The following is a 9,771-nucleotide window of genomic DNA, read 5'->3' as shown; positions in this document are numbered from 1 at the left end:
GACGTCCCAAGGCAGCCTAAAACTAACCCTAGGTCGTACAAGGCTCATGGGCCCAAGTGGAGGTGATGCAACACCTTTGGGCTTGTAGTTTGACTCGGATTCTGCTGCAACGTCAGATTATTTCGTCCGTAACTCAATGCTCCAGACGAATTTGAAGGTGAATCCAATTGGGTTGGAAAGATCACGAAATCTAGTTTCCAACAAAAAAAGAATCACCCAATTCGGAGTCCGTATGAAAAAGCTGTTGGCGTTTTGAGTCAGGTATGTCTGTGCAGTCCGAATCTGAATCCAGAACGTGAGAGACTTGGACTCTATCTTCTCTTGGCCCAAAAGTGACGTGAGAGGACTTTTTGAACACAACCTAAACATCTCCTTTTCCCTTATCTTCATATGTGGATTGTACAAATGTCCCATACACCTGCAATTAGACAAAACACAAAAGTGTGTGAAGTATTTTTGTTCTGGATAACATAAATAGACTATTAAATAGTTTGCATTAGAAATCACCTGACAAATATGCATGTATGCAATATTTTTGGTCGTATCCAAGGTAGTCATGTCCTCATCATCCTCCCCTTTTTGAAAACAAAGCCGTCCTCGGCATTGCTTAATCTGAAATGTGGCTAACAAAAGAGACAAGGTGTACATGTTGTATATGTATATGTCATCCATTTTAACTTCCCTTGATTTTTGCACATATGTCACATGTATACATGAGTAACTTTCATTGTTCATAAAATCTAAAGCCAAAAAATTATCACAAGAAGTAGAAGGCATGAAAATATTGCAACTCAGTTTGCACATATAAGTGAAGCTCTTATTCACTTCAAAAGATTGGCAATGTTCATCATTAAACCATCCTAACTTCGATGAATAAACCTTACTTGCATCAAATTTACATGCTATAACATGCTTAAATAAGCAAACATGCAATAAGTCATTGGACACAGAATCATCATCAAGATTAGAGGTCATATCAAAATGATTAAACATTGGTTCTTTTGCATCAACAGTTAATTCAATGGGTGCACTCAAAATTGTTGATATTTCGGTTGTTTGATCACATGACGCATTCATGACAGTAAAAAGAGTCTCTAAAATAGGTGGTGTGCTCAAATCAACAGGTAACTCAACACATGATGCATTCAAGTTAACTAGGCATGCTTCATTCTCATGTGAAGTTATATCATCAAGACCTTTACTGTTACCTCACAGAGATGTAGCTGATGTAGGTACGGACGTTGACAATGTACCATACTCTTGAGATGATATCGCGCTCACAATCCGAGGTGGCGCTGCTCTAGTAGGTGCAATAGTGGAGTAACCAACCGGCGGTGGTGAGCATGAACTGGAATAGTAGTTGTTGTAGTCACCCAATGCATCCTCCTGTATTTGTCTCTCAAAGGTACAAGCACGGACATACATACCAGTAATGCAACGAGGAATATACTGAAATCTTGCCTGAATATCATGGTTCAAACCACCAAAAAATCTATTCATTGTATCATCCTCAGATTCTTCTATGTCACAATGATGCATATAAGATTTGAACTCTTGGTAGTAAGCATGAACAGTGTTACTACCTTGTTTTAATTGCTCCAATTTGCGACGCAATTCACGATGATAGTAAGGAGGAAAAAAATGTTGTCTCATTACAGCTTTCAAAACTTTCCAAGTTGTGGGTTGGTTATCAATGTTTTTCTTACAATGTACACTCCACCAAACAGAAGCAAAACCAGTAAATGCTCTAATGGTAGCTCGTACTCTCTCAAGTTCAGAAAAATCATGGTGACTAAAAACTTGTTCTACTTCAAGCTCCCAAGCTAGATAAATAGCAGGATTAAATCTACCCTCAAATGATGGTAAAGAGATAACCTGACCATATGCTTGTGTGTGTTGTCCCAACTCTCGTGATGGTGAAGATGTGTCCCTCATCCAAGAACTTCTATCTCTGGAACCTGTCATGATTAGTAGAAACAAGAACCAAAATTCGAGAATAATGTTCCTATGAACTACTAGGATGTGGTTGTAAAGTGATCACAGTAAAGCAAATATCAATATCTTACAAGTTCTTACCATGCGGCAGGTGGTGACAGGCAACCAGCGGTGTCAAATAACTCTGAAGATTGTGTAAAACGATTGTCAGGGTAACGTACGTATACACGGTGTAGAAATATGTGGAGCTGGGTTGGCTATATATGGTAGCAAAAGATTAGCAATAATCAATTCAGAGATGCAATGTTGAATAAACGCTCAACGACGGTACTGTGCTGGTCCTAGGCTAGACCAAACTAGAGACGCGAGCCTAGAACACTAATGAGGTCACGTCGTAGCACAACTAGCATCAATAAAGGATATGAAGTAGCTCTGGACAGCAAGATATAAGTGAAGATCACAATAGCAGTAGACCTATTTAGAAGCTGATGTTGAGGTGCCAAATACTGAACTAGCTTCTGCAACTATTTAGATGTGGCTCGTCGCTAGCTTTCATTTGAGTACTCACGGAGCCAAAACAGACTTCATATGAGGAAGTTATGCCTGTTTTACTGAACAGTGCACAAAACAGATTCCAATCCGAATTCAACTACGAGATTGAGTCTAAATAGATCCGAATTTTGTTTTTTTTCTCACACTTTTTTTTTCTTTTCCTTTCTTTTTTTTCTCTGACTTTTTTTTACTTTTTTTTCTCTCGTTTTTTTTCTCTATCTTTTTTTCTCTCTCCCTCTTTCCAAAACAAACTAGATAAGATGTAGATTGGATCAACCGAAGATGGGAACGATCTCAACTATGATTATGAAAATGAATGGTGGGTAGCACATGGAGGAAATTGATGGATGGGTGGTGGACAGCGGAAGGGATAATGATGCAGCGGCGACGTGACTAATGTGAATAGAACTCGAAACTCTAAACGACCTAGACACTAAGACCAGCAACTCGACACGACGATGCAACCGATAATTCAACTATGCAAGCAATGAAAAGAAAATTGCAAAGGCTCAGACTGGCTTGGACAAAGGATGAATAGATCTAACTCTTTTTTGTGTATTTTTCTTGGACAATAGGTAAGAAAATAAATCTAATCTAGGAAAACTGGAAGTTCTCACCGAGCAACCTGAAAACTGATACCACTTGATAGAGGCGAGGGTCCCGATCTTTCGATAAGATGATAACTATCGATTTGGTGGAGACGACTTTGACGATCCGACTACAAACGTGCACGACGTTGCGCCTTAGCAATCGCTAAACCAGTCTCCTGAGGTTACTGACGATGCTGGAAGCACGGTCAGCCTGACCACGAAGGTCTATTCTTGCAAGCAATCGAAGAACGAGCAAGAATATGATAAAGCAATCTGAATATTGCAAATCTATATGAAGTATTGATAATGGTGGGGATCAGGAAGCGGTCTTGGTCTGGTCGTTGGACACAAACGAAGTACATGAAGTTGCAATGGCTAACTTTTAACTAAACAAATCCCAAGGAAAAAGCTACTAGATGGATCTACTTATATAGGAGCAAGGGGTGGAGGCCAGGGATGTGGGAAGACGTCCCAAGGCAGCCTAAAACTAACCCTAGGTCGTACAAGGCTCATGGGCCCAAGTGGAGGTGATGCAACACCTTTGGGCTTGTAGTTTGACTCGGATTCTGCTGCAACATCAGATTGTTTCGTCCGTAACTCAACGCTCCGGACGAATTTGAAGGTGAATCCAATTGGGTTGGAAAGAGCACGAAATCTAGTTTCCAACAAAAAAGGAATCACCCAATTCGGAGTCCGTATGAAAAAGTTGTTGGCGTTTTGAGTTAGGTATGTCTGTGCAGTCCGAATCTGAATCCAGAACGTGAGAGACTTGGACTCTATCTTCTCTTGGCTCAAAAGTGACGTTAGAGGACTTTTTGAACACAACCTAAACATCTCCTTTTCCCTTATCTTCATATGTGGATTGTACAAATGTCCCATACACCTGCAATTAGACAAAACACAAAAGTGTGTGAAGTATTTTTGTTCTGGATAACATAAATAGACTATTGAATAGTTTGCATTTGAAATCACCTGACAAATATGCATGTATGCAATATTTTTGGTCGAATCCAAGGTAGTCATGTCCTCATCAGTAAGTTGGGCCCGTGTGCACGGGGGTCCATTGGGCACGGTACAAGCCCGTGCGCACGGGGTGCTCCAGCGCCAGCTCCCTGTGTAGTTCGTGCGCACGGGGTCTTCGAGGCCCGTGGGCACGACACTACTAGGAAAAGGGCTATAGCTAATATGGGCATTAATGGCGCACCATGTATGTGGTGCGCCACTGCTATATAGTAGTGGCGCACCAGATACAGGTACGCCATTAATGTCCACATTACTAATGGCGCACCTGGTGTGTGGTGCGCCATTACTATTTTTGAAAAAAAGATAAAAAAAATTGTTAGCAGTGGCGCACCAGTGGATAGTGCGCCATTACTAGTTAAACTAGTAATGGCGCACTATCCACTGGTGCGCCACTACGAACATGTTTTTCTTCAAAACTAGTAATCGCGCACCACACACCAGGTGTGCCATTAGTAACCCTGGTGACTAATGGCACATTCTTAGGTGGTGCGCCATTGGTAACCTGAGAGCAACTAGATATTTTGGACAGCCGCCTACCACACTCACTTTCCCCACTTCGTTCTATCCACCTCTACCAAGCTTGTCTCGGTTGCCTCCTCCTCCTCACCTCATTTGCACCATAGATTCACCCAAATTAAGTGGTTAAATTTCCTTTTTTGATAGGTAAGTAAGGGGAAAGGTTTCTTTATGTTCTAGATCTACTTTTTTCTCCCTCCAACAACGTACACACTTTTTTTGGCCTAGATCTACATATGTTTGTGGTGTTGCATATGTTTGTGGTGTTGCATATGTTTGTGGTGTTGCATATGTTTGTGTTTGCGGGTACCGGTATTTGAAATGCGATAGTTGCCAATATTTTGCCGGAATGTTGATTCATTTCCGTTTCGGCGAGAATTTGGCACTATGCATTCTTTTCGGTCCGATTTTTAGGCAAAGTCATGCCAAATTTTTTTTGGTTCTAAAATGTCGTTTTGCACTACCCTGCAGGCGACCATGGTCTGCACGATGACCGAAGGCATCGTGAATAGGTTTTTGAGCTCCACGAAGGCCGAGATGCTTCAAAAGAACGAGACGGAGATAAGATGTCTGTGTCGAAGATGCAAGTTGAAGAGCCTTATGGACCCGGACTCCGTACATGTGTGGGATCACCTGCTCTTGCATGGTTTCATGGATGGCTATCGGTGGCAATGTGATGAAGATGACTATGAAGTCGTCCATGGGGGCGGGCAAGAAATGAGGAAGGGCAGCTAGATAACCACGGCAAGGGCGGGCGAGAAGACGAAGAATCTCCAGGACATGATCACGAAGTTGATGCAGTACATAGTCATCATGTATAAGATGCCGGACATGATGACGAGAAAGATCAAAACGAAGGGCATGATCATGAAGATGAAGATGCCGGAGCAGACGATGATGGACCATCGATGGGCTGGGTGCAGGACCCTCATATTCAAGAGCTGCTTCTCAAGCAGACGGGTAACGCAAGAGCTGCCGCCCAAGAGAAAGCCAAGCTGGATCAACTGGAGATAAACGCGGTTACTCCATTTTATGAAGGATGCAGGCCCGAGGATACCCGCCTAAAAGTAACGCTCATGGCTCTGGAGATGAAGGTAAAACACAAAATGACTAACGCATGCTACGACGAGAACATGTCATTCTGGCATGAACGTCTTCCCAAGGGGAACAAGTGACCGACCAGTTTCGAGGAGGCGAAGAAAATCGTGTGTCCTCTGGATTTACCGCACGTGAAATACCATGTGTGCATGAATGATTGCATCATTTATCGGGACGAGCACGCCGAGTCTACCATATGTCCAGTGTGCGACGTCACTCGATACAAGAAGAGGAAGAAAGCTCCTCGAAAAGTGGTGTGGTACTTTCTGATCACTCCTCGTCTGCAGCGGTATTTCGCGGACCCTAAGGTAGCAAAGCTCCTGCGTTGGCACGCGGATAGGGAGACGAAGAAGCGAGAATATGACGGAAATGATCCAGAGATAAATAAAAATGACAAGATGCTGAGTCACCCTAAGGATGCGAGCCAGTGGCAACCGTTGAACTTCGAACACCCAGAATTTGGGGACGATCCAAGGAACATCGTGCTGGGCGTGAGCACGGATGGAGTCAATCCGTTTGGGAACCAGAGAAGCACACATAGCACCTGGCCTGTGTTTGTGTGGATGTACAACCTTCCCCCTGGTTGTGTATGAATAGGAGGTACATTCACATGAGTATGCTAATTGAAGGGCCGAAACAACCAGGGAACGACATCAATCTATATCTGGGGCTGCTGAAAGAGGAGCTAGATACGCTATGGAAAATGCCAGCCAATACGTGGGACGCCACAGAGAAAGAATATTTCCCTATGAGAGCCGCACTGCTCATGACGGTGCACGACTATCTCGGTTACGGATATGTCGCGGGGCAGGTGGTCCATGGATTTTCTGGATGCGTCAGGTGCATGGATGACACAACGTATCGCCAGCTAGATAGAGATCCCGGGTCTTCAAAAACCGTGTTCATGGGACATCGAAGGTGGCTTCACGACGATGACTCATGGAGAAAACGCAAGGATCTGTTCGATGGTGAAACCGAACCCCGAAGACGCTCGTGTACAAGGAGCGGCGAGGAAATACATGAGCTGTTGAAAAATTGGAAAGATTGCCCACCGCCGGGAAAGAAGCGAAAGGCGCCAGAGCCGCTGCTGAAGGTATGGAAAACGAGGTCTGTTTTGTAGGACTTGCCCTACTGAAAGATCCTCCGTGTGCCTCATAGCGTTGATGTCATGCATATCATGAAGAACGTGTGTGAGAGTCTGCTTGGTACCCTGCTCAACATGCTAGAGAGGACCAAAGATGGGCCGAAAGCAAGGGCCGACTTGAAATCAATGGGCATCAGGGAGGAGCTTCACGCTAATGATGATGATGATGATGAGGCGAAGGACACGGAAAGTCGTCGCAAAGGCAAAGAGGCCAAGAAGATAGGAAATGACTACCCTCCCACGTGCTTCACTCTAAGTCAGGAGGAGATCGAGCAGTTTTTCACCTGTCTCATAGGAGTAGAACTTCCTTATAGTTACACGGGGAAGATAAGCAGATACCTAGACTCAGCGAAGCAGAAGTTCAGCGGGATGAAGTCTCACGACTATCATGTGCTGATGAAGCAGATACTTCCAGTTGCAATCTGTGGGATCATGGACGCGCACGTCCGTGAAATGCTTTTTGGCCTATGCAACTTTTTCGACGTCATCTCTCGGAAGTCGGTTGGCGTGAGGCAACTCAGAAGGCTACATGAAGAGATCGTGGTGATACTATGCGAGCTTGAGATGTGCATCCCGCCCACATTCTTCGACATTATGGTGCATCTGCTGGTCCATATCATGGAGAATATCATCCAACTCGGGCCGACGTTCCTGCACAACATGATGCCGTTCGAAAGGATGAATGGTGTCATCAAAGGATACGTTCTCAACATGTCACGTCTAGAGGGAAGCATAGCCAGGGGATTTCTGACCGAAGTGTGCATCTCCTACTGCACGAATTATCTAGGCATCGAGAACCCCGTTGGTCTGCCCGTCAACAGGCACCTCGGCAGGCTCGCTTGATGGGGTCACCGCGAGGGTCTCCATGAAATGCATGTCGACTTCGAGGGTCGACTCGCCGACTTTGAAAGAGCAAACCTAGTCGCGCTACAACACATAGATGTGGCCGATCCTTGGGTGGTAGAGCACAAAACCTTTATTGAGAAGACGTACAATGACCGAGGCCAACAGAGGACAGACGGAGAGATAATCAAAGAGCACAACTCATGTTTCACGCGTTTGTTCAAGGAGAAGCTTTTGTCGTACCCTTTACATGAGGATTCTTCTGCGGAAGAAAAACTCATATTCGCCTTGTCGCAGGGCGCCGAGCACAACCTGATGACCTATGAGGCGTACGATATCAACGGCTACACATTCTACACTGAGGAAAAGGACATGAAGAGTGATGGTCATCAGAACTCTGGGGTAACGATGGAATCCTACACTGGTAACGACAAGGACAAATACTACGGAAGGATCAAGGAGATCTGGGAGCAGAGCTACGCTGGAGAGAAGGTCCCGATGTTCTGTGGCAGATGGGCCAAGAGCGTCCTAAAAGAAGACCAGTATTTCACCACCATGGTTATACACGAACCAAATCCAAGACCGTGGGCGCAAACGTCACCACGAAAAATGAGCCATGGGTACTGGCTTCCCAAGTGGACCAATGCTTCTTCATTACCGACCCGTCAAAGCCCAGTCGTGTTGTCGTGAGGAGAGGAAAAAGGAAGATCATCGGAATGGATGGAGTCGCCAATGAGCAAGACTTCGACAAGTACGGCGACTCGAAGATGGAACATGACGACGACGATGAAGTACCATACACCACAAGAAGAAGCAGGACCACCCTACCTAAAGGACGTCCGTTCAATAGAAGAACTCCATTTGTGAAAAAGAAGGGCAAGAAGATTGTGAAAAGATAGCTAGCTAAGATCGATTGTATTTAAATTGTAGTCTTCATTTCTCGATTGTATTTCGACATATGGAAATGATATTTCTTCTGTTCTAGTCCTCATGAATATTTATTTATGTTTATTCTGGTATTGAATTTCTAACTCACAAAAAGTATTAATTGAATTTGTTAATATTTTTTGAACTCATGAATATTTTTAAATTTCATGGGCACTTTTTGAATTCATGAATATTTTTTCAAATTTGATGATATTTTCTCATATTCATAAATGTTTTACCGATTCACAAATGAATCCAACTAAAAATCCAAAAAAATTTACTAATGGCGCACCAGGAGAAGGTGCGCCATTGCTATCAAGGTACTTATGGCGCACCCCTTGGAGGTGGGCCATTGGTATACCAATTTTTATTTAGGTTTATTCTGGTATTGAATTTCTAACTCACAAAAAGTATTGAATTCGTCAATATTTTTTGAACTCATGAATATTTTTAAATTTCATGGGCACTTTTTGAATTCATGAATATTTTTTCATATTCATAAATGTTTTCTAAAAAATTATTAGATGCAACTAAAAATCCAAAACATATTTTCAAATAATAAATTTGATGATATTTTTTCATATTCATAAGTATTTTCAAATAACAAATTTGATGATATTTTTTCACATAAATAAATGTTTTCAAATTTGATCGTCATTTTCTAAAAAATTAGTAGACGCAACTAAAAATCCAAAAGAAATATTTTCAAATAACAAATTTGATGAATTTTTTTCATATTCATAAATATTTTCAAATAACAAATTTGATGATACTTTTTCACATTCATAAATGTTTTCAAATTTGATCGTCATTTTCTAAAAAAATTATTAGATGCAACTAAAAATCCAAAAAAATATTTTCAAATAACAAATTTGATGATATTTTTTCATATTCGTAAATATTTTCAAATAACAAATTTGATGATATTTTTCACATTCATAAATGTTTTCAAATTTGATCGTCATTTTTAAAAAAATTATTAGATGCAACTAAAAATCCCAAAAAAAGTTTGTAATGGCGCACCATGGGAAGGTGCGCCATTGCTATCACTCTGCTTATGGCGCACCCCTAGATGGTGCGCTATTGTTAGCCTCCCCCCTGTATGTCCTTCTCCCAATCTCACATCTCTCTCAGTCATTTGCC

This window comes from Triticum aestivum, chromosome 3A, assembly GCF_018294505.1.
Source record: "Triticum aestivum cultivar Chinese Spring chromosome 3A, IWGSC CS RefSeq v2.1, whole genome shotgun sequence".
Lineage (NCBI taxonomy): Eukaryota > Viridiplantae > Streptophyta > Magnoliopsida > Poales > Poaceae > Triticum > Triticum aestivum.
Note: the sequence above shows the minus strand (reverse complement) of the source record.